Genomic DNA, 27,222 nt, shown 5'->3' with positions numbered 1-27,222 from the left:
CATACAAATGCAACCCTGTTTATATATTTAATTGTATTAAAAGGCAATAGTAGTACGTAGTGCATAAATATGCACTTACATGTTGACTTAATATAGTCGACGCATTTTAGGAATACAGTGGACCCCCCGTATTCGCGTTCTCCGGATTCGCGGACTCACACATTCGCGGATTTCTCTCCGGAACGTTTCCCTGCATTATTCGTGGAAAATTCGCACATTTGCGGTATTTTTCTATGAGAAATATCCATAAATTCCTGGTGGTTTTGATAATTTCATCATAAAATGCACTTTTTGTAATAAAACTATTAAAAAAACCAAGTATGAAAATTTTTAGTGGTTTTTCTTGAGTTTTAACTAACAAAATAGGCTGTTTTTAGCGTTTTTATAGGGGTTCCAAACATTCGCGGGTTCTAACTATTCACGGGGGGGTCTGGTACGCATCCCCCGCGAATACGGGGGGACCACTGTATCACTTGCCCCCAAGCCTACATCCTCCCTACTCCACCACCACCACCAGTCTAACTCCCTCCCCTATTTCATGATACGTATTACTCATATGGCTGGCAGCTCTGTCCCTATCATGAGCCAGAGTGATGATCATGTAAGATTCACAGATCCTCATACATTGAGAGGAGGAGGGTGGGGAATGGTGTCTGGTACCACCCCTACCCCTATTCTTGGTAGGCCACCAGGAACAGCCAGACTCATCAGCCAAGCTAGGAATATTGTCCTTACATCTTCAAGTATTTCAATATTAAGGACAAGACAGACCTGCTACAAGAAATAGCAAAGAAAACCTCTACGGCAATGAATGTTTCGCAAAGCTGAATCAATAGGATCAGGCATCAAGGCAAGAGGAGTGGAGATGGAGTAATTCAATCACTGCTCCATTAGAATTGTCTATCGACTGTCCTTGGGTGGATTGATGATTCCGAGAAGAAAGTGATAAGAAGAGAAATTCTTGCTTTTACTAAAGAGGAGAGCTGCCTACACTTGATTTGCTGTTACAGAGACTGACGGGAGCCACCAGTGGATTTTAGACGAGGAAGCACAAGCCTGCAGAAATTACTGAAGAGTATGAGATTCAGATAAAAGAAACAGAAGCAACTGAAGCAGTGAATGTCCAAGGCCAGAAATTTATCTTGATGATATTTGGATCAATCAGAATGCCAACATTGAACAATGTTGGACGGATAAGGAGAGTGCCATATTGGACCTAACACAAAAATCGGCAGAGGTGGCTGATTCATTAGAGTCCATGCCGGAAGTTTTGAAGGCTATGTTCCTGGTATACTATAAATGTTCAAATCCAAGACTGGTAATAAAGGAGATTATCATGATTCCATGAATAGCCATACACTCAGGACATGGTTTCTAGAGCAACTGATCATTAATTATTATCCTAGATCATTAATTATTATGAACAACACTATCACAACATGCAGCTGAACAAGGCACCAAAAGGAAATTCAAGAAAAAGAGATATCATCAAGTGGTTAACTCTTTCATATCCGCTTAGTTTTGAGCACTGTGTCCCCAGATATCCGAGGTGTCTGGGAGCGCTCGACAGTGCGAAAAAATTATTATTTTGAAAATTCCGCAAAAATATAAATTTTATGCCAACAATGTTCATTTTACTATCCTTTTTTTCTAAATGTTAGTATTTTATGGTGGAATAGTCAGAATAAGAGTCCAAGCCCTCTAATTACGAAAAAATGTGAGTTATTTAACAAAAAAACAAAAGATTCTTTACTTTTTTTATATTTTCGTTCCTAACCCAAAAACTATGAAAGTCAGGCAAATGAATTATTTTTTATGAGAAAGCCAATAAAATTCCCTAAATATCGACATATAAATGAATAGAAAACGAATAAGTCCAGCCTGTGAAAAAATTGATAGAAAAGAGGATAAGAAACATAGCGCTCCACCCGGCGCATAGTGAGAATTAGCGCTAGAATTTTTTTTTTTTGAAGAGCCCTATCTCGGTTATTTTTCATTGAAATTCCTTTGTAAATATACGAAAATGTAGAGGAAACGTTGAAAAATGAAGGGAAGGTCAAGAAAAATGGCTTTGGATACAGCAACAGTTTCATTTTGATGTTATAAATTGATCGAAACGGAAAAAAATTTTACTGTTGTCAACATTTATTGCTAGAATAACAATTTTTTGAAGAGCCCTATCTCGGTTATTTTTCATAGAAATTACTTTGTAAATATACGAAAATGTAGAGGAAAAGTTGAAGAATAAAGGGAGAGTTAAGAAAAATGGCTTTGGGGTCACTGAGAGGGAAGTGTAGGCGCGATCAGCTGATTTCATTGTGAGAATTTTACTATGCCAGGGATTTGAGCATGCGCAGTACATAAACTATTTTGCTGGCATATTGATACCCGAGATACACGGTCCAAGGAATGATCTAGCCTATGGACATCGCTACTTGTCCGAAAAAAAAAAAAAAAAAAATGCCCCTACCACACGTACGAAAAATTTCGGTAAATTTTACGTACCGCTACGTCAGTTAGATAGATAGGGGATAGAGTATTTTTACGTACTATTACGTCAGTTGGACATGAAAGGGTTAAGTGACAACAATATTGCCTACGACTTTTCACACAGCAGACTTGGCCTGTATCAACTTGGACAGCTTCACAGGAAAACCAAGTTGTGCTATGAAATTGATGATCTTACTGCTGTTGCAGGAGATGAAGTACTCTGACTACCATCATACTATTGCCAGTTTAACCCAACTCAACTCATATGGGTTCAATTCAAACAAGAAATAAAGAAGAAAAATTCAAACAACAAGTAATTCACGGAAAATGTTGAAGAACTGGCACTAAAAGCTATGATAATGTGAAAAAATGCATAGAACATTTGAAAATGATTCAAGAAGACTATAGTAAGAAAGATATTGCTTTTGAACACATGTTTGGGGCCAATCGGACAGTAGCTAAGATGAAAGTGATGAGGATAAGGACTAAATAAAAGGCCTGAATAACAAAAAAATTATCAAAAGTAAAAATAAAACAAAAGCAAAATAGTCTTCAGATAAAAAATTGTGAATAATACTATTTTTTTTCTTTTTCATGACCCTGCTCTGAGTAGCCATATGTTCTATTAAATCCAATATTAGTAACCAGCTTTATTTTCTTAATGGCAGACCAAAAACTCCTCCATTTTCGGTGGCAATGTCTCCCGCTCTTTCCCGTCTCTGGATGAGTGGAGGGTGGAGGTTCCTTCCCTCTAGGGTCTACTACTCCTCCCTAGGATGAGCAAATTGCAGCAGTCACTGACACAGAGAGAGAGAGAGAGAGAGAGAGAGAGAGAGAGAGAGAGAGAGAGAAACAGCAACTGCTGTCATTGAGAAATGTCATATATACTATAGTACTAATAGAGTCATGACTATACACAGTGGACACCTGTATTCGCGGACTCACCTATCTGTGGATTTTCTGCGGAACATATCTAAAAATTATTCACAGGTTTTTCTATCATTTAGTGTTTTTGATGTTATTTTCACGACTAAATACATTTTTATGATACAAAAATTATTACTAATTTTCAAATATTATTATATTGTTGATTAATACTGTATTAAGTTTCATAAGATTAAATAGTAAATAATAAAAATAATAATTCTCTCTCTCTCTCTCTTTTACTGAGATGATGTATGTTTTTTGTATTATTATAAATAAGTGATTCACTAATTTTCAAATAATATTGGTGTAAACAGCAATATTATCAATTCATTAAAGAAAATACTACAGTGAATTAGTAAGACTCTAATTAATAAGTTTAGTATGTAAGAATAAAAGAAAATCTCATTATCCCAATCTTTTAATTTCCAGACTTGGAGAGAGGGGGACAGCAAGGGTTAGGGAGTATTGCATCTTAGTGGGTCTGAATAATTGTTACTGTCTTGGCTGTCAAAGGATATTCTCTCTCTCTCTCTCTCTCTCTCTCTCTCTCTCTCTCTCTCTCTCTCTCTCTCTCTCTCTCTCTCTCTCTTTAACCAATTGGATTTAACACATATGTAAACTGTGTGTGTTTGTGTGTGTGTGTGTGTGTGTTCAGTGTTTTAAAAATCCTAGTAAAGGTAATACATCTTTGGAAGACAAAAACAATTTTTGTGAGAGAAAAGAGATAAACTCTCTCCTTTTTTACGGAGATGAAAATTTTTTTATAGTACATGTATGTAACATGTTTATTGATATTTTCAGTTAATAACAACAATAATAATAATAATAAATATAAATATAATGATAATTATAACAATAATATAATTGTAATTACAACATTTGTATGTGATAGTATTTTAAAGAAATAAAAATAACCTTTCCAATTCACTTTTAAGTACAGATAACTACTCTCCCTTACTATGATGAGAGACTTTTTATGGTAGATGTATATGTTTACGTATTAAAATTTTCAAATAATAATAATAATAATGTCTGTAATTACAAATAAAAATACTTTCCCTCATCTTTCTTTCTAACTCCAGAGAAGCTAAGGAAGTCCAGAGCTGTCTAATATATCAAGTAATGTGACAGGAGGGGAGTGTTGCCACCTAATCAGTCAATGATTTTAATGATTTTTATGCAATTACTCTCCTTCTCTTACTGAGATGAGATAATTTTTATTGTACATGTATGTAATAAGTTTATTAATATTTTAAAACAATAATACTATTTTGAAGATATACAACAATCTTCCCATTTAACTCTTTTAAATAAGGACAAATCTGTCTCTCTCTCCCTCTCCACAAGATATGTAAGTCATAGTGGTAACTCACTCACTCTCTTTTGGCTGGAAGTATTAGAAATACAAATGCATGTACGTACATACCTTTAAGGATATTAATCTTTAAGATGACTTACAGTTATAATAAGATAATAATTAAAGGTAAATTTGATCTAGGATGCTATTTAAGGTACCAGCAGTCCCTGGTTAACGGCAGGGGTCCCATTCTTGGAGGGGTGATGATAACTGAAAACTGCCATTAACCGAAACTTGGAGATTTATGGCACTGTTAACCGGTTATAAGCGCAAGAAGCACCATTATGGCGCCTCTGTTAGGTACGTTATGGCGCCATAACTCATTATTGACACCTTATGGAGCCATAAATCACCGATTTTATGGCACTTGACAAGCCCCGTAAAGCCAAATCGCCAATAACCGGGGACTATATGTACACATATAGTATTTGAACTTTAAAATAGGCCGTTATAAGCGTTTTCTGAGGGGGTTGTAGGTATTCGTGAATTCTAACTATTCGCAGGGGGTCTGGTACGCATCCCCCATGAATACAGGGGTCCACTGTATGTGTATGTGTGTGTATGTATGTATGTATGTATATATATTATATATATATATATAGGATATATATATATATATATATATATATATATATATTATATATATATATATATATTAGGGATTTTGACAAAAGAAAAATCTATTTCTGGCAAGGGCCTGTGTTGCCCAGTGAAATGTCCCTTTAGCACACATTTCTAAGGCATAAATATTGCTATAATACCAGAGAAAAAAGTTCTAATATGGAAATGCCAGAATATTTCTGGCTCTCAACACTTATTTAAGGTGTCGGTATGGTTTCTGGGCAAGTGAAACCAATTACCTAGAGGTCCCCTTTGCCATCTAGATTCATCCTTCTTCAAAATCCCTCAACTATAGAGGAGCTGATCTGAGGCCCACTACTCGCTACCGTTATGGCTAGCGTCTCTGACGTCATTCCTGCAGATAACACCCAAAGCTTTGGGCCAAAAAGGGGGGGGGGGGGGGGGGGGGGGGCAGGGGGGGGGGGGGGGGGGGGGGGGGGGGGGGGGGAACAGGAAAGGGTGGGAATTCACTGGGCGACACAGGCCCTTGCCCAGAAATAGAGTTTTCCTTTGTCAAAATCCCTTTTCTGGGCTCAGTCTGTGTCGCTTCGTGAAATAGTACCAGAGAAATGGCCACACAAGCTTGGAAAGAAGGAAGCACACAAGTAATATATAGGATAATAAAAAACAATTAAGGTTAATTGCTATAATCTATGAACAAGGTTACAGAACAAGTAACAACAGGGCAATTGGAACCTTAATACTAAATCAAAATACATAACAATGCATACTTAATAGTAAACAGCAAGGCTTAATGCAAACTGTGACTAATCCTAGGAACAAAACAAGAGGAAACATCACAATTATATACAACATGTGGCATCCCAGGTACAATATGGCTACATGGCGGCTGAGCTATGGCAAGAATGTTAGCGAGGCAGGTAGGAAGGAGAGATCTAAGTTAAACTACTTACTACTACTCAAGCAGTGTCAGGAGAAACTGTGTTTCCCGCTGCCACTGCTGGAAATTTAAGGGGTTCTAAGGACTTAAGATAATGGCGTTTAAATACTGTCGAAGATTTCCAGCCTGTGTACTTCTTCAAATCATCAAAATTCATATGTTGGCCCTTGGTCACATTGCGGCTAAACCCACCAACCCAGGCCTTCAGGGTGGCAAGGGCAGTCTCCCGGATCGCTTGGGCGCCCTGAAAGAGAGGGTTAGTATTAATACTTAAGGCTACTTTAGATTAATCTATAACATAAGTTAATTGACATATCAAGGATTATATCCATCACTGGTACTCACTGTATTACTATGTAGCATTTGAAGCACCACCCACCTCAAAGGAGACCTGGTCTACGAACTCGTAGCAAATCAGGCAACTCTCGTGGTGCCACACCAGAGACTTGTTGAACCGGATCGCACAGGTGGCGTGGGTCTGGCAGACCTCGTGCCCACAGGGGTCCTGAAGCACGGCGTTACAGCCCGACTCCATACAATGGGTGACCTGTAAGTGAAATGACACATGAGTATCATCACTAACATCCTGGACTAAGTCTGTGATGTGATATGTCATAACACCGGAGTGCTCCGGTGTTAAAAGGTAACAAGGGTTAGTCTCTACCAGCTCTTTGACCGTGTAATGTGGTGAGTCGTCCGACAGGATCGGTAGAACAGCTTGAATCAGTGTCTCCCCGGCGATGCCGGAGGACAGAGTAGTCACTGAATCAGGAAGACCACGTAATCCATACGCCGGAGCGAGGAGTAGTCCGAACAACGGGTGAGGAGCAGGAGGGGACCAAAATAACACACCAGGGTTTGATAACTCCGTCATCAAAAACTTAAAACTAGAATAAGTTGGTGGATATCCCCGGAGGGGTAGCGGGATCTCCGTCAAGCTTAAACTAAAGATAATGGATGTTATATGTGAATGTAAAACATGCATGCAAAAGCGTATCCTTGTATGGAGGCTGGGGCCTCCTAAGTATCACTGAACTAGAGCGGACCTGGCTGCGCCGGGGTCCTGATCCGCCGGAACGGGAGGGGATGGTGACTAGTGGTAGGAGAACGCAGCCCGAGAGCCGAGAAGAGCTGAGCCTGGTGGCCAACTAAGGCTCGGCCAAGCAGGGTCCCCCCCTACTCTACTGAGGAGAGCGGCATGGAGCTGACCCGCTCGCCGAGAGCCCTCCAGCTACCTCCCCTGTCCCCCCTCGCGAGAGGGAGGGAAAGGAGGATGCTCGGATCGGCTGCCTGAGACAGCATGAGCGAGCGTACCTCCCCCCAAGGAGGGGGAAGAGGGCTGGAAGGACCGACGTGGGGTGGCTCATAAGCGGTCACCTGGAACTCTCTCGGCCATATGATCAGGAGGCCTAGGCCAGCCAAAGCCGTCTCGATAAGCATGAGAAATACAAAATAACATCCTAACAAAACACTGGGGGAAAGGAAGAGAATTCAGATGGTAGAGAGAAAGAAATGTCCTGGAATAGCTGGGTCAATCTAACCAAGAAGGAAGGACAAGCCTGGCGACTCCGAGCAGCTGGCCTATGTGCCGTGACGAAAAAACGCAGGGCAGGCGGCTAGGGTGGCTCAAGGACAAGAGAGAAGAACCATAGACCTTCGAAAGGGAGCCTAACGAAGAGTAACCTGACAACTAAAATGAACATGCATGCATAAAATTCTAAGCTGAAAGGAAACGACGTAGGCTACGAGCCTAGGGTGAGCTCGGATAACATCCCCCGTGTAGATATAACAAAACGTGAATCATCGTAATCATAAGAATGTACTGCTCAGCAAGAATCAAGCCCAAACGGTATAGGGGACCGAAAGGGGCACGAAACAAAGTAACAAGCTGGAGCGAGCCGCACAACGCGGCGCAGGGACGGTGCCGCATGGGACGCCGTCTATAAAAAACCTAAATAAATTGGCAGTCCCTAAATGGTGTTAAACATTAAAAGCAGTACTTAACTTGGATGCAGAAGAAGCTTGACGTTCCATGTTGAAAACAGAATTAGAAAGCGAACACAACACAGAGCAGAAAAACACATGCGGTGTGAATCGTGCTATCCAAAGGAAATGACGTCAAGAGGCGCTAGCCGTAACGGTAGCGAGTAGTGAGACTTGGATCAGCTCCTCTATAGTTGAGGGATTTTGAAGAAGGATGAATCTAAATGGCAAAGGACCTCTGGTAGTGGTTTCACTCGCCCCAGAAACCATACCGACACCTTAAATAAGGTGAGCGAGCCAGAATATTCTGGCATTTCCATATTAGCTTTTTTCTCTGGTATTATAGCAATATTTATGCCTTAGAAATGTGTGCTAAAGGAAAATTTCACGTAGCGACACAGGCTGAGCCCAAAAATATATATCTATATCTACACACACACACACACTCATACACACACACATATATATATATATATATATATATAGATATATATATATATATATATATATATATATATATATATATATATATATATATATATATATATCATATATATATCTATATATATATATATATATATATATATATATATATATATATAATATATATATATATATATATATATATATATATATATATATATATATATATATATATATATATATATATATATATATATCTACTATATATATATATATATATATATATATATATATATATATATATACATATATATATATATATATATATATATATATATATATAATATATATATATATATATATATAAATATAGATATATATAATATTATATATATATATATATATATATATAATATATACTATATATAAATATATATATGCTATATATAGATATACCATTATCTATGTATAGATATATATATATATATATATATATATATATATATATATACTATATATATATATCTATCTATATATCTATCTATCTATCTATCTATCTATCTATCTATCTATATATATATATATATATATATATATATATATATATACTATATTATATATATATATTATATATAATTATATATATGTATATATATTATATATATATATATATATATATTATATATATATATATATATATATATATCTCATATATAAAATGAAGGAGTTATGGAGTTCAATTTGACAACATCCTAGAGAGAGAGAGAGAGGAGAGAGAGAGAGAGACGAGAGAGAGAAGGAGAGAGGAGAGAGAGAGAGGAGAGAGAGAGTAATTGCTGTATGGATAGTTAGCGATTGAATTGGCTGTTGGTGAGTTCTGGGTTGTCTGTTGGTGCTGTTGGAGTTTGGAGTTGTTAGAGTTCTGAGCTTTGGAGTCAGTTTTTAGTAAGTCTTTAGTCGGAATCAGTGAAGGTCAGTAGTGTCGGCAGCGATTTGTGAAGGCATTGATAGCCATAGTCAGTTAAGTTTTGAGTTTTGTTGATTTGTTGTTTAGTTGTTGTTAGGTTGATATTGTTTGCTTTAAATTGTTGTGCCTGTGCTGTTAGATTTGTTGTGCTTGTGAGTTTCTGTTGAGTTATGTGTGAGTTGTTGTGGTTGTGAGTTGTTGAGGGTTGTTGTTGGTGAGCTGTTGTGATTTCTTGGTGTTGTTAGTGGGTGTGTGTGTGTTGGCTTGTTGTGTTGTTGGTTTTTTTGTGTTAGTGATTGTTTGTGCAGTGGTCTTTTGTTGTGGTTGTATTCCTTGTTTGTTAATATAATTTCAAAGTCATTTGAAACATTTTACCATTAGAAATATATAAACAGCCAATAACAGAGAGAGAGAGAGAGAGAGAGAGAGAGAGAGAGAGAGAGAGAGAGAGAGAGAGAGAGAGAGAGAATAACTCTAAAATATCAAAAGATTGAAATGAACTTCTATAGGCAACACTTCCCCTCCCAAAAATATATGTATCTTCCATAGAAGAGAGAAAGAGGGGGCTTAACATTGAACAAATATCTATTTGTCTAACAATTCTTTTGCTGAGAGAGAGAGAGAGAGAGAGAGAGAGAGAGAGAGAGAGAGAGAGAGAGAGAGAGAGAGAGAGAGAGAGAGAGAGAGGGGAAGAAATAGAAACACCATATCTATACCTTATGTAACATCCTACATCAAATTTACCTTCAATTATTTTCATATTACTGTAATAATCTAAGAGATTGTAGTAATATAATTTCAAAGTAATCTTAAACATTAGTACCCTTTAAGGTATATACGTACGTACATACATGTGTACTTCTAACACTTGCAGCAGAGAGAGAGAGAGAGAGAGAGAGAGAGAGAGAGAGAGAGAGAGAGAGAGAGAGAGAGAGAGAGAGAGAGAGAGAGTTGTCCTTACAGTATTTAAGAGTGAGATGGAAAGATTATTGTATTTAAAATACTCACATATGAATTTTATAATTACAGTTATAGTATTGTTACTATACATGTTATAGTATTCTTATTGGAAAATATAAATAAACTTATTACATACATGTGTTAAGGCACTGGTTAGATAGCTGTAAAAGTGGATATTTATTAAAATAAATGGGGTTGATAACCTCAGCACTTGCTGTTTAGAGGCAGGTGCAAAACAGTGAATTCCTCAAGATGCTGATATGAGACACAAATCGAAAAAACGCCAGTCGCTGATGACAAGATGGGAATACATTTCTGAGACATGAGGTATGCGATCGAGTGTGATCGCCAAGGAATACGGCCGAAATCCATTGACAATAGGCACCATCCTTAAGCAGAAGGATGCCATCAAAGCAGCTACACCTTCCAAGGGCGTCACTATTTTGTCCAGCAAGAGGACCCAAGTGCACGATGAAATGGAGAGGTTTCTTCTTGTCTGGATAAAAGACAAAGAAATCGCTGGCGATACGATAACTCAGACGGCAATCTCCCACAAGGCCAGTGCTATTTTCGGCGATTTGATTGCCCAGGCGGAAGACGACGGAGGAGAAGGGACATCAACGCCAACCCCAGACTTCAAGGCTTCGCATGGGTGGTTCGAGAAATTCCGTAAACGGACTGGCATCCATTCAGTGGTGCGGCATGGGGATGCGGCCAGCTCAGACACGAAAGCGGCCGAAGCCTTTAAAAAGACGTTCAACGAGATGATGATCAAGGAAGGCTACAGTTCTCAGCAAGTCTTCAACTGTGATGAGACTGGCCTTTTCTGGAAAAAAATGCCTCGTCGGATGTACATCACACAGGAAGAGAAGAAGCTACCTGGGCATAAGCCTATGAAAGACAGGCTTACGCTCGCACTTTGTTCGAACACCAGTGGGGATTGCAAGGTGAAACCCCTACTTGTCTATCATTCCAAGACTCCTTGAGCCTTCAAGGCCCACAAAATCCTTAAGGAGAAGCTTCCAGTGATGTGGAGGGCTAATGTGAAAGCCTGGGTAACGAGGCTTTTGTTCACCAAGTGGGTAAATCTGTGTTCTGGCCCAACAGTGAAGAAATTCTTGGAAGAAAGCGCCTCCCTCTGAAATGCACGCTGGTGTTGGACAATGTCCCTGCTCACCCTCCTGGCCTCGAGGAAGATATCCTAGCGGAATATTCCTTCATCAAGGTCTTTATCTTCCGCCTAACACAACCCCTCTCCTCCAGCCCATGGACCACCAAGTGATATCGAACTTCAAGAAGCTGTATACGAAACATCTTTTCAAGAGATGTTTCGACATCACCGATACCAAAAACCTCACCTTGCGTAAATTTTGGAAGGAGCATTTCGATATCGTCATATGCATCCGACTCATCGACCAAGCTTGGCAGGAGGTTTCGAGGCGAACCTTGAATTCCTCGTGGAGGAAACTCTGGCCTGATGCCATATCCGCCTAAGACTTCGATTTTGAAGAGATCATTGCACTCGGCAAGTCCATGGTGCTGGTTGTCGACGAGGACGACATCAATGACCTTCTCGAGGAGCACCAAGATTAAAGAAGAGTTCTCTAGCAGCGGTGAGGAGGACGACGAGGACTCTACGACTACGGCAGATATTAAGGATGTTCTAGCTGCTTTTCATAAGGTGCAATCATTCATAGAAAAGAGACACCCCGAAAATGCTTACACAGGGCGTATGCTTGCACAGTTCGATGACGTTTGCCTGAGTTGTTTCAGGAACATTGTCAAAAGTAGGCAGAAGCAATCTTCCTTGGATAGTTATTTTTTAAAGAGGCCTTTAGTAGGAGTAGTAAGCAAAAAGGAAGAACCAAGTGATATTAAAAAACAGAAAGTTGAAAGTGGTGAAGAACTTGAAATTTTGTATAAAAAAAAAAAAAAAAAAAAACAAAGTAAAAGAAGTAAAAAAAATGTACAAATAAAAAAATAATAAAAAAAAGACAAAATTTTTTTTTATTTTTATTTTAGTTTTTTATAAAGTTAAGTGTTACAGTTTTGTTAATGTGTTTCGTAAAGTTTAGTTTATGTTTTCCATACATTTTTTTATGTTTTGTAAAGTTAAGAGTACATACGTATCTGCCGTTTGTCCTCCTCTTCTGTCGCCACTTTCGGAGATAGCCTCACTCGAAAGGTCAGCTTCCAAATTTTATTACATACGTACAGTATTTCTTGTATACCATGTACACTAAAGAGATTCTGACGAAGGAAAAATCTATTTCTGGGCAAAGCCCCGTGTCGCCCACTGTCGGTATGGTTTCTGGGGCAACTGAAACCACTACCAGAGGTCCTTTGCATTTTAGATTCATCCTTCTTCAAAATCCCTCAACTAAGGCCCTAAGGCCCACTCCTCACTACCGTTACGGCTAGCGCGTCTGACGTCATTCCTGCAGATAGCACCCAAGCTTGGGCCAAAAAGGGGGGGGTTAACATAAAAGGGTGGGATTTCACTGGGCGACACGGGCCTTTGCCCAGAAATAGATTTTTCCTTCGTCAAAATCCCTTTTCTTGGCTCAGCCCGTGTTGCTATGTGAAATAGTACCAGAGAAATGGCCACATAAGCTTGGGATAAGGAAGCACACAAATAATACATAGGAAAATCAAAAACAATTAAGGTTAATTGATATAATCTAAGAACAAAGTTACAAGGTGAGTAACAAAAGGGCAATTGGAACCTTAATAGTAAAGTAAACACAAAATAATCCATACTTAATACTAAACAGTAAGGTTAACTTAAACTGTGACTAATCCTAGGAACAAAACATGAGGAAACATCACAATATATACATGTGGCATCCCAGGTACAATAAGGCTACATAGTGGCAGAGCCACGGCAAGAATGTTAGCGAGGTAGGTAGAAAGGAGAGATCTAGGTTAAACTACTTACTACTACTCAAGCAGTGTCAGGAGAAACTGTGTTTCCCGCTGCCACTGCTGGATATTTAAGGGCTTCTAAGGACTTAAGATAATGGCGTTTAAATACTGTCGAAGATTTCCAGCCTGTGTACTTCTTCAGATCATCAAAATTCATATGCTGAAAATAATAGAGAGGTACCTACTGCTCTAATATCATGTACCCAAGGGAAGGACTCCAGGTTGGCTTGCTTAATAAAGTATAAGATTTGCTGCCTGATTCCTTTTAAGGAAATGGTGCCTTCCTTTTCCCTAACAAATAGAGGGCCTGAAGACCTTAGGGCAGTTCTATTTAGGTATGCTCTCAGGGTAGCAACTGGACATAAGGACGGGTCCTGTGGAAGTGGGAGAATTTTCCATGGGGCCCACCTATCCAATGGGTCCTCATTCTTAGTTAGAAATTGACGATCTGGGGAAAGTAACACATCTCCTGAATGGAGAAACCTCTATGACCAGAATCTCTAGATAGAGCCGACAGTTCAGATACCCTGGCTCCTGAGGCCAGACTTAATAGGAATAATGTTTTCCTCAGGAGGGGTAAAAAGTCACATGAGTCATTATTAGTGTCCGAGGCCAATTTAAGGACATCATTCAAGAACCATTACACAGACTTGGGCCTCTCGGATGGTCTGAGTCTAGCGCAGGCCTTAGGGATAGATGAAAAATAAGAGTCTGTCAGATCTATCTTGAATCCAAACTGGAAGATTTTCTTAAGTGCAGACTTAGTAGTAGTAATAGTACTAGCTGCTAAACCTTTCTCAAACAGTGTCCTGAAAAAGGATATGGCCAGATTGGTTGTCATGGTTTGTGTATCAGAATTCCTCAGGAATACAGCCAGTTTTTTAACTGCTGAGTCATATTGACATAGGGTCGATTCCCGTTTATCACATTCTAAGAATAAGATATTCTTAGGGTCGATATTGGCATCTCTTTGTGCCGCAAACTTCATAAGTCCATAAAGTTAGGGCTTTCTGAATTCCTGAGGAAGCGAACACAGTCCTTGTTTGTACTAGTTGTGAGAGTTTGGGACTGGGAATCCGTTGAGGTCGGAGACGCAATTCCAGTAGAAGTGGGAACCAGTTGCTCTTGGGCCAATCGGGGGCTATTAGAGCAATGTGGCCCTTGAACGTCCTGAGCTTGTTCAGAACCTTCAAGAGAAGATTCACTGGAGGAAAGAGGTAAATCTTCTTCCACTGATTCCAGTCTATAGCCATGGCGTCCGTGGCATAGGCCAGAGGGTCCAGGTTGGGGGCCACGTAACAAGGGAGTTTGTGATTCGACTCAGTGGCGAAGAGATCTATCTGAAGCCCTGGGACTAGTTGGCAGACCCAACTGAATGACTGCTTGTCCAGGGACCACTCTGACTCCAGTGGGACTGAACGTGATAGCGCGTCCGCTACTACGTTCCTTACGCCCGCTAGATGAGTGGCGGACAGGTGCCATTTGTTCTTGGCTGCCAGCGAAAATATGGCTATCATGACATGGTTCACATGGCTTGACTTGGAGCCTCCCCTGTTGATGTAGTGTACTACTACTGCGCTGTCCAGCACTAGTTTGACATGAGATTTCTTGGCTGGATGAAGCTTTTTCAGGGTGAGGAACACTGCCATAACTTCCAGTACATTGATATGAAGCTGGCAGAATGGTAGGGACCAGGTTCCCTGTACCTTTTTGTACTGTGAGTATCCTCCCCAGCCACTTAGTGATGCATCTGTGTGGATCACTAGGGCCAGCAGAGGGAACTGGAGCGGAATTGTCTTTGAAAATTCTTGATCTCCGTCCACGGGCGGAGTCTCTTTCGTAGGATCGCCGGGATAGGGGCTAGTTTGTCCCGGGATCTGTTGTTTGCTCTTGAGCGCCAAACGCGGTTTATGTCTTTCAATTTGGCTTTTAGAAGAACATCCGTTACTGAAGCAAACTGGAGAGAGCCTAAGATTCTTTCTTGGTTCCTCCGGGATGTCTGCTTGTACTTGAGAAATTGCCTGGTTGCTTTGGCTATTTCTCTCCTCTTTAACGGCGGAATTGATAGTGTGAGAGTTCAAGTCCCATTGAATGCCTAACCACTGAAAGCGAGATTCCGGTGTTAGCCGGGACTTGGTCTTGTTTATTTGGAAGCCCAGATGTTCAAGAAACTGGATCACTTTGACCGTTGCTTTGTGGCATTCTTCGATGCATGTGGCCCATACGAGCCAATCGTCCAGATAAGCTACTAGCATTATTCCTTGTGACCTCAGTTCTTGAACGACTGTCTCCGCCAGTTTTGTAAATATCCTGGGGCCTACGTTGAGCCGAACGGCATTACTTTGAAAGAGAATGCCTGGTTTCCTAGCCTTAAGCCTCGAAACGGGCGGAAGTGTCTTGCTACTGGAACATGATAGTAGGCGTCTGTAAGATCTATAGAGGTGGTGACGGCCCCACGGGGAAGTAAGGTCCGCACCTGAGAAATGGTCAGCATTCGGAACTTGTCGCAACGAATGAACAAGTTCAGACGGGACAAGTCTAGAATTATTCTTCGTTTGTTTGAGTCTTTCTTTGGCACGCTGAACAAGCGACCTTGAAATTTTAAATGCTTGACTCTTGACACTACTCCTTTTTGAAGGAGTTCTTGAGAGTATTCTATCAATTCCGCTATTGGTTGTTGATGAAAGGTTTTGGATGGAGGAGGACCTTTGAGCCAACTCCACCCTAGACCTTTGGACACAATGCTTTGGGCCCACTTGTTGAACCTCCATCGGTGACGAAAGAGGAACAGTCTCCCTCCTGCCTGAGGATTCTCACTGGTTCGAGGAGGGGCGTGCCCCATGTCCTCCTCGGGAACCCTTACCTCGGTTAGAGACTCTTCCTCTACCCCGTTGGCGGAAGGCGCCTCTAGCCAAACCTGTTGAAGGGCTGAAAGGAATGGCCTTCTAAGACTGGGTTGAAAGCAGGGGAGACAGCGTACTAACCGACTGTACTATAGCCTGCTGTTGAGGAGCCTGGAAAGGCTGGAATTTCCTAGGCTTCTTCTTTGATTTTGGGTTTGATGCAGCCGACTCCGATTTGCGTTTGCTGACCAAACCCCAGCGAACCCTTAGGCTTTGGTTGAACCTAACTGCCTCACAGTGAACTTCGTTCACTACAGAGGCTGGGAAGAGGTCAGCGCCCCAAATGGATGAGGCTAAGAGCTTGTTAGGCTCATGTCGGATAGTGGCCTCCGCCAGTACGTTTCCTACAATTTCGCCTAGCTATGACGAAATCATACAAGTCACATTGCATCGAGTACAAAAGTGACTTTGCAATGATTTTGAATAGCGGCTCTTCTCCGTAGATTAGAGCCGATACTTCCGTCATTACTAGGGAATTGAGGGATCTGCACAGCCTCATCCTGGCGTCGTACTCAGTCTGGATGAGGTTGTCTGACAGCCTGGGCAATCTCCCGCAGTCCGGTTTCAGTTTACCCACTGAAAAGGTGGCTGGAAGATCTACCCAGTGATCATCCGTTCAGGAGAGCAGGAGGGAGGTTGGTTCTGTCTCCCAGAGCTGTGGCATAGGTTCGTCCTTCACTGCAGCTTGCAGGGTCAGTTTTGCTACCTTCGATGTGAACGGGATGGGAGTCTCCTCGTCCACAGTGAAGATCGTGAGGGGACTTTTGAAGGCAGTAACCTTGGTATTGGTACATTGCCACTCCTCTAGGTTACGTAGCCATTCCCGTTGTGCGTGATCCCGAGAGAGAATTACAGTTTCTTTCGGGACCTTGTCTTCCCTTCTCATAGCCACTTCTGTAAGGCGGACATAGCCAGTGAAAGGGGGCTGTAATCCTTGCGGATGAAACTTGAAGTCCTCAATCCTTCGAGTTCCGCAGCCCTCAATCGTTAGCATGCCGTCTACATAGGGAGCGTAGGAAGCAATTCTCCAAGGGTTGTTTGCTGTAAAAGTGGGAAGGGTAGACGAATCCGGCATGACCTGAGCTACCATGCCGGACTGTGGAAGTCCTGTCGCTGTGTTCTCGCGGAGCCCTGTGATGAGGTTCTCCTGGGTAACCAGTCTATCCGAGATAGCTCGGATAGACTGCCCTGACTCCTCTAGAAAAGATGAAAGTTGTACAAACATCTCCTGGAACTTGGTTTGAACCAAGTTCCCGACCAAACTACCCATCTGCTGCATAATATTGGCGAAATATTAGCAGAGAAGGTGTCTGGGTCGAAACGGGAAGGTTCTACCTTCTTCTTAGGAGTCCCGGGTCTGGCTCCCTTGGAGGTTGAAGACTCAGGGTCGGAGAGGAAAGGCTGAGCCCTGTCCTTAGAAGACTTGGACTTCTACCCTTTAGAGTAAGATGCCAGTTTAGCCTTGTCCGCTCCGGGATGGTGAGCCGAAGACTTATGGGCAAGGCTAGAATCTGACTTCTTCGACAGAGACTTCTAAAGCGATTTAAAGTCACGCTTACCTTTGACTTTAGGGATCGCCAGGGCGGACTTCAGTCTAACAAACTGAATACCCCCGGTGAATCCCTGGAAAGAAGTAGAAGTAGTAGGAGAAGAAGCTCTAGATGGGCTCAAGGAAAGCCCTTGAGCCCCTACAGTACCTGCCTCACTTACATCCTTACCTGCACCCTCCACCGTCATGAGCTCGAGGTCCAGGTCCAGTACAGCTACTTCTTTGGCGACCTCCTGTGTCGTCGCCTCCTCTGAAGTCTGAGCCACTTCTTCCTGGATGGAAGCAATCAGGGGAGCCGCCACCTCCGGGTCCACGTAAGAGGCACTCTTCCCGCCGGGGAAGATGAGGGTGGCCATCTCCTTAGACAGAATGTAGGGTTGGCCCTTGGTCATGTTGCGGCCAAACCCACCAACCCAGGCCTTCAGGGTGGAAAGGGCGGTCTCCCGGATCACTTGGGCGCCCTGAAAGAGAGGGTTAGTATTAATACTTAAGGCTACTACAGATTAAACTATAACATAAGTTGATTGATATATCACAGATTATATTGGTCACTGGTCTCATTGTATTAATGTGTAGTATTTGAAACATTACCCACCTCGGAGGAGTCTTGGTCAACGAACTCCTAGCAGATTAAGCAACTCTCGTGGTGCCAAACCAAAGACTCGTTGAACCGGATCACACAGGTGGCGTGGGTCTGGCAGACCTCATGCCCACAGGGGTCCTGAAGCACGGCGTTACAGCCCGACTCCATACAATGGGTGACCTGTAAGTGAAATGACACGAGTATCATCACTAACATCCTGGACTAAGTCCGTGATGTGATGTCATAACACCAGAGTGCTCCGAAGTTAAAAGATAACAAGGGTTAGTCTCTACCTGCTCTTTGACCGTGTAATGTGGTGAGTCGTCCGACAGGATCGGTAGAACAGCTTGAATCGGTGTCTCCCCGGCGTTGCCGGAGGACATAGAAGTCACTGAATCAGGGAGACCACCTAATCCATATGCCGGAGAGAGGAGTAGTCCGAACAATGGGTGAGGAGTAGGAGGGGACCAAATAATACGGCGGGGTTTGACAACTCTGTCGTCAAGACTTAAAACTAGAATAAGTTGGTGGAAATCCCCGGAGGGATAGCGGGTCTCCGCCGAACTTAAACTAAGATAATGGATGTTAAATGTAAATGTAAAACATGCATGCAGAAGCGTATCCTTGTAATGAGGCCGGGGCCTCATAGTGTCACTGGACCGTAGCGGACCTGGCTGTGCTAGGGTCCTGATCCGCCAGAGCGGGAGGAGTGGTGACTAGGGGTAGGAGAAAGCGGCCTGAGAGCTGAGGAGAGCCGAGCGCAGCCGAGCCTGGTGGCCAACCGAGGCTCGGCCAAGCAGGGGTCCCCCCTGAACTCTACTGGGGAGAGTGGCATGGAGCCGACCCGCTTGTCGAGCGTCCTCCAGCTATCTCCCGTATCCCCCCTGCGTGGGAGGGAGGGAATGGAGGGTGCTCGGATCGGTTGCCTGTGACAAAGTGAGCAAGCATATCTCCCCCAAAGGAGGGGGAAGAGGGCTGGGAGGACCGACGCTGGGTGGCTCAAACGCGGTCGCCTGGAACCTCTCTCGACCGTGTGGTGAGGCACGTGGTGAGGAAGGCCACACGATCAGAGGAGGCCTAGACCAGCCAAAGCCGTCTCGATAAGCATGATAATACAAAATAACGTCCTAACAAAACACGGGGGGAAAGGAAAAAAATATGATGGTAGAGAGAAAGACATGTCCTGGAGAAGCTGGGTCGAGCCAACCGAGAAGGAAGGACGAGCCTGGCAACTCCGAGCAGCTAGCCTATGCCGAGACAAAAATACGCAGGGCGGGTGGCCAAGGTGGCTCGAGGACAAGAGAGAAGGACCATGGTCCTTCGAAAGGGAGCCTAACTAAGAGTAACCTGACAACTGAAATGAACATGCATGCATGAAATCTAAGCTGAAAGGAAACGACGTAGGCTACGAGCCTAGGATGAGCTCGGATAACAACCCCCGTGTAGAAATAACATAACGTGAATAAAACTTCAATAAATGCATCATCGTAAATATAAGAATGTACTGCTAAGAGAAAATCGAGCTCAAATGGTATAGGGGACTGAATGGGGCAAGAAACAAGGTAACATGCGGGAGCGAGCCGCACATGGCGGCTCGGGGACAATGCCGCATGGAACGCCGTCCATAAAAACCTAAATAAAATGGTTAAACGGGCCCAGGACAGTCCCTAAATGGTGTTAAACATTAATACCAGTACTTAACTAGGATGCAGAAGCAGCTTGATGTTCCATGTTGAAAACAGGAGAATTCCAGAACGAACACAACACAGAGCAGCTAAAAACATGTGCGGTGTGGATTGTGCTATCGAAAAGAATGACATCAGAGGCGCTAGCCGTAACGGTAGCGAGGAGTGGGCCTTAGGTCGGCTCCTCTATAGTTGAGGGATTTTGAAGAAGGATGAATCTAAATGGCAAAGGACCTCTGGTAGTGGTTTCAGTTGCCCCAGAAACCATACCGACACCTTAAAATAAGGTGAGCGAGCCAGAATATTCTGGTATTTTCATATTAGCTTTTTTCTCTGGTATTATAGCAATATTTTACCTTAGAAATGTGTGCTAAAGGGACATTTCACGTAGCGACACGGGCTGAGCCCAGAAATATACTTTATTTACAGGTATATTAGCGGTACGTATTAAGTTAGGTATTGAATGGTCCAAATTGTTGTAGTATTTCATTGTTTATAGGTCAAGGGCTTCCCTTGGGCGCATCTGGATCTTCGTCACCTATTCCTTCTTCCTCCTCTTTTCAAGGATTTACCGAGTCGGATATTCTGGCCAGGTCGTCGTCAGCTTCAGTTGTCCCTAAAGTTAAAGGGAAACGGGAGCAGAAGACCCTTGAGAGGACGTCTTCTAAGAAGACTTCGTCCTCATCTACTCATAAGTCTCCGGCTCACCATCCCGGAGCAGAGAAATCGAAGTCATCTTCGACTTCACACTCCAAGGGGTCAAGAGGCAAGTCCTCTAAGGAGAGGGCCCGGACTCCCTCTGAGCCGGTACCTTCGACGTCCACCGGAGCACGTCCGAAGACCCCTGCTTCGACCGGGGACTCTGGTCCCTTCGATCCTGAAACCTTTACTGCAGGGGTTATGCAACAGGTGGGCAACATGGGAAAACTTGCTGGCGGGCCTTAGGGATAATCCCCCAGCAGGTCTTCCTCTGGCACCCGCCAGAATGACTCCAATGCCAGACTATAATACTCTCCCCGCCTTTACTATGAGCAATCCTTGGAGGGTCGCAGCCTTTGCACCCTTCAAGGATGGAATGATTTCTATTCCGGACTGTGGAACTCCTCGTATTGAGGACTTCGAGTTCCACCAATCTTCAACCACCTTTCATGGGTTACGCCAGGTTGACGGAGTCAGCTCTAAGGAGAGAGGATAAGATTCCGAAAGAGACTGTAATATACAGTCGGGAACAAGCCCAGAGAGAATGGGTTTGATGCCTTGAAGAATGGGACTGAGTGAATACCAAACTTCAGGCTTTCAAAAGCCCATTCACCATCTTTGTGTCGGAGGAGGAGACACCGCTCCCCTTTACCACAAAGTTGGCAGAAGTGACGATCCAGGCCGCTATGAAAGACGAGCCTCTTCCCCAGCTGAGAGAGTCGGATCCAACATCTCCGCTCTTCCCAGGCTCTGAGGGTCTCTGGGCTGATCTTCCAGCTTCCTTCACAGTCGGGAAGCTCAAACCGGACTGCGCTATAGAACAGTTCGGGGAGAGACTCCCAAGGCTACCGGATAACCTGATCCAAGCGGAGTTCAACGCTAGGACCAGGCTAGGGAGGACACTGAACGCCTTGGTGATGACAGAGGTTGCCGCCATTACCTATGGTACGGAGCCTCTGTTTAAACTTTTGGCAAAGGCTCAAACACAGACCGTACAGTCTGATCTGTACGACTTTGTGGTAGCTAGGCGTAACTGCAGGAAGCATGTCCTGCAGGAAGCCACTATTCGGCATGAGCCGAACAAACTGCTCTCGTCTTCTATCTGGGGAGCTGACCTCTTTCCCGAATCGGCGGTAAACGAGGTTCACCATGAAGCGACCAGGTTCAATCAGAGCCTTAGGGTCCGCTGGGGACTTACTGGTAAGAGGAAGCCAGAAAGTACCCCCTCAGCTTCCAAGAAACCAAAGAAGCCTAGAAAGTTTACTCCTTACCAGGCTCCCCGCCAACAGCAGTTTGTCCAGGCGGTCCCGGTTTCACAAACGGTGCAGCCGTCGACCTCAAAGAATCAGAGCCAGCCCATCCTCCTGCTGACGTCCCAGAACCAGCCCTTGACCTCCTACGCCGTTTCCCCAGCCTTCAATCCTGTCTTTGAGGGCCAGACATTCCAAGCCCTCAACAGGTTTGGAAGGGGAAGTAGAGCCAGAGGTTGCATTTCGCCAGAAGGGTGGGGGAAGTAGAGCCAGAGGTGCATTTCGCCAGAAGGGTGGCGGAAGGACACCCAACAGGGGAACCCTCAGGTAGGAGGGAGGCTGTTCCTCTTCCGACACCAGTGGGGATTCAGCAGCTGGGCACAGAGCATTGTGTCCAAAGGGCTGGGATGGAGTTGGATCAAAGGTCCTCCTCCATCCAAAACATTCCTTCAAGCACCAACAAAGAAATTGACAGAGTATGCGCAAGAGCTCCTTCAGAAAGGAGTAGTATCAAGAGTCAAACATCTAAAGTTTCAAGGACGCTTGTTCAGCGTGCCAAAGAAAGGCTCAACAAAACGAAGAATAATCTTAGACTTGTCCCAGCTAAACTTATTCATTCATTGCGACAAGTTCAAAATGCTGACTATCTCGCAGGTGCGGACCTTACTTCCCCGTGGGGCTGTCACCACCTCTATAGATCTTACAGACGCATACTATCATATCCCAGTCGCGAGACACTTCCGCCCATATCTAGGCTTCAGGTTGGGAGACCAGGCATTCTCTTTCGAAGTGATGCCCTTTGGGCTGAATGTAGCCCCAGGGTGTTCACGAAAACAGCGGAATCAGTTGTCCAGCAATTGAGATCACAAGGGATTATGGTAGTAGCGTACCTTGACGATTGGCTCATTTGGGCAACAACCGTCGAGGAATGCCTCAAAGCCACAAACAAAGTAATTCATTTTCTGGAACATCTGGGGTTCCAAATAAACAAGACCAAATCCAGGCTAACGCCGGAATCTTGTTTTCAGTGGCTCGGCATTCAGTGGGACCTGAACTCCCACACTCTGTCAAGGAAATAGCCAAATCAATAAGACAATTCCTCAAATGCAAACAGACATCAAGGAGAAACCAGGAAAGGATCCTAGGTTCCCTCCAGTTTGCATCAGTCACAGACGTTCTGTTGCAAGCAAAATTGAAAGATATAAATCGAGTTTGGCGCTCAAGAGCAAATGTCAAATCTCGAGACAAGTTGTCAGTAATCCCGCCGATTCTTCGCAAACGTCTCCGCCACTGGGCGGAGGCCAAGAATCTGTCCAAATCAGTTCCTCTCCAGTTCCCTCCTCCGGCGTTGGTTATCCATAGGACGCCTCTCTAAGTGGGTGGGGAGGATACTCCCAATTCAAGAAAGTTCAAGGGACTTGGTCACCTCAGTTCCGCCGGCTTCACATAAACGTATTGGAAGCTATGGCAGTATTTCTCACTCTGAAGAGGCTTCTACCAGCCAAGAACTCCCATATAAAACTGGTTTTGGACAGCGCAGTAGTAGTACACTGCATCAACAGGGGAGGATCCAAATCAAAGCATGTGAACCATGTCATGATAGCCATTTTCTCTCTAGCAACCAAGTACAAATGGCATCTATCCTCCACTTATCTGGCGGGAGTAAGGAACGTGATAGCAGACGCCCTGTCTCGATCAGTTCCTCTAGAATTGGAGTGGTCCCTGGACAGGCGCTCATTCCAGTGGATATGCCAAAAGGTCCCAGACCTCCAGGTGGATCTTTTCGCATCACAAGCGAACCACAAGCTCCCCTGCTATGTGGCCCCCAACCTGGACCCTCTGGCTTATGCCACAGACGCCATGTCCATAGATTGGAATCAATGGAGGAAGGTATACATCTTCCCTCCAGTGAATCTTCGATTGAAAGCCCTGAGCAAACTCAGGACATTCAAGGGACAAGTAGCTTTGGTAGCTCCGGATTGGCCCAAGAGCAATTGGTATCCTCTCCTCCTGGAATTGGGTCTCCGACCTCAACGGATCCCCAATCCCAAACTGTCTCAGTCAGTACAAATGAGGACTGTGTTCGCTTCCTCAGGGACACTCAAAACCCTAACTTTATGGACTTCATGAAGTTTGCGGCTAAGAGAGATGCAAATATTGATCCCCAAAATATCCTTTTCTTAGAATCGGATAATAGGGAATCAACTTTGCGACAGTATGATGCTTCCATTAAGAAACTAGCAAATTTCCTGAAGGAAACAAACGCCCAAACCATGACAGTTTATTTAGCTATATCCTTTTTCAGATCTCTGTTTGAAAAAGGTCTAGCAGCTAGTACTATTACCACCAATAAGTCAGCTTTAAAGAAAATCTTCCAGCTTGGCTTTGAGATAGACCTAACAGACTCTTACTTTTCGTCTATTCCTAAAGCCTGTGCTAGGCTCAGACCTTCAGAAGGACCTAGTTCAATTTCATGGTTCTTGAATGACATTCTCAAACTGGCTTCAGATACTGACAACGATTCATGCAACTATATAATGTTATTGAGGAAAACATTATTTTTATTAAGCCTGGCCTCAGGAGCCAGAATACCAGAACTGTCGGCCCTTTCCAGAGCCTCTGGTCATGTAGAATTTCTCCCCTCAGGAGAAGTCCTATTATCTCCAGATCGTAGCTTTTTAGCAAAAAATGAGGATCCTTTAATGAGGTGGGCTCCTTGGAAGGTCCTCCCTCTTCCCCAGGACTCTTCTCTATGTCCAGTGACGGCCTTACGAGCCTATCTGTCCAGGACATCATCTAGATCCTCAGGCCCCCTCTTTATGAGGGAAAAAGGTGGCACTATTTCAATAAAAGGGATTAGACAACAAATCCTGTACTTTATTAAACAAGCTAATCCTGATTCATTCCCCAGAGCCCATGACATCAGGGCAGTAGCCACCTCTATTAATTACTTCCAGCATATGAATTTTGATGATTTGAAAAAGTACATGGGCTGGAAATCGCCGACAGTCTTCAAACGTCACTACTTGAAATCCTTAGAATCTCTTAAATTTCCAGCAGTGGCAGCGGGAAACATAGTTTCCCCTGACACTGTATAGTAGTTGTAGTCGAAGATCCAGATCTCCTTTCTAACTGCCTCACCAATATTTCCCCTAACCTTGCCGTCAAGCTCAATCATGTTTTGAGCCTTAGCTGCCTAGAAAGGCTACATATGGTGATGTGTCCCTTATTTTTTTGCTAGGGGCACTCACACTTGTAAATATTACTACAGACTGTGACTGTTTGGTGAAGTTCTCCCTTAATTTTGTGCTAGGGAGACTCACTTATATATATTATGGATGATTACTGATAAATCTTAAAACTGTTGTGAGTTATCCTCTCTTATTTTTATGCTAGAGAGTCTCACTTGTACATAATTGTTCATTCAAATCTAGTTTTAAGTTATCATAAGTTAGCCTAAGTTTAGTTCTAAGTCCTATTATATATTTTAAGGCTAACACATGTTACATTATGCTAAGTTTAAATTATATATGATAACTCTGTAATTGTTTCAACTAGATTATAATCATTTTGTTTTCCTTTTTGTTTAATTGAGACCTTATTTTACTTCTCTCCATTCTTGTGGTAATTCTCTGGTACTATTTCACGAAGTGACACGGACTGAGCCCAGAAAAGGGATTTTGACGAAGGAAAAATCTATTTCTGGGCAAGGGTCTGTGTCGCGCAGTGAAATCCCCCCGTTTCTTTTCTCCCACCCTTGCGCCCAAGATTGGTCTCTAACTTCAAGGATGGCCACGAGAGGCGCTGCGGTCGGCATGGGAGGATGTGTAGTAGTAGTTGCTAGCGCCGGCCGTGTATCAGCTCTCTCAGGGAGGGGGATTTTGATGTAGGAGAATTCTAAATGGCAAGAGGTCCGTGGTAGTGGTCTCACTCGCCCCAGTACCATACCGACACCCTCTTTTTATTTAGGGTGAGTGAGTCAGTTATTCTGACATCCCCCTATTTTTGTTTTTTCTCTGGTAATGTTAGTATCATTTACCTAGAAATAATGAACTTAAAGGATTATTTCACTGGGCGACACGGACCCTTGCCCAGAAATAGATTTTTCCTTCGTCAAAATCCCTTTATTGTGCATCAGAAACAAGGATAAAACTCAAGTAAACATGTGCCATCAAACACAACCATTGATAAAACTGAGATAAAATCATTTCAATCAAAACTACTGTGCTTGAAAGAACACATTTTACTGTTGGTTTCACGCTGATAAAAGATAAATAACGTAAAGTTTGTATTACGATGATATAAATGAAAATTGCGAACGGAATCACATAATTGTTTTACTCGATGAACACGCTGCCAACGTAATCTGTTAACGAAAAAAAATTAGTTCACATTCACAACGAGACATATTAAAAGTCATACTTCCACCTAAAACATGATGTATAAGGAAAAATGACCTTGTCTCATGTACGTAAGTGTAAGTATCTAGATATTCGTTTGTGCTAACTAAACGCAAGAAAATTTGCTAAAACTCAAGAAAAACCACTAAAAATTTTTCATACTTGGTTTTTTTAATAGTTTTATCACAAAAACTGCATTTTATGATGAAATTTGATAAAAAAAAAAAAAAAAAAACAGGAATTTGTGGATATTTCTCATAGAAAAATACCACGAATGCGCGAATTTTCCGCAAATAATGCGGGGAAACGTTCCCGATAAAAATATACGAATGTGTGAGTCCGCAAATCCAGAGAACGCGAATACGGGGGCACACTGTAATATGAGAATACATACAATATCATTGGATACAGCGAAGTAATTTGTAACTTTTTAAAGATTTATGGACAAGATGCATACAAATTTACTTTTTCTTCTGTGCTTATCTTAATTTTCATCACTATGCTAGCCATCTACGTAGCAGTGGCATCTCGAGCTTGTACGGTCGTACCTCAATTTTTTGCTTGTGTAACAAAGCAAAAAAGTCGACTGAGTTGCTCAG

General features: G+C 42.9%; 1 protein-coding gene across 1 annotated transcript in view; it reads right to left on the bottom strand.

Moving 5' to 3' along the window:
• Nucleotides 1–27,222, bottom strand: part of LOC135216294 (bridge-like lipid transfer protein family member 1) — a 661,298-nt gene that overhangs the window by 62,597 nt on the left and 571,479 nt on the right. The window lies entirely within an intron of this gene.

This window comes from Macrobrachium nipponense, chromosome 6 (genome assembly GCF_015104395.2).
Source record: "Macrobrachium nipponense isolate FS-2020 chromosome 6, ASM1510439v2, whole genome shotgun sequence".
In the NCBI taxonomy this organism is placed as follows: Eukaryota; Metazoa; Arthropoda; class Malacostraca; order Decapoda; family Palaemonidae; genus Macrobrachium; species Macrobrachium nipponense.
The sequence above is the reverse complement of the archived record's forward strand: the minus strand, read 5'-3'. Positions and strand labels throughout refer to the sequence as shown.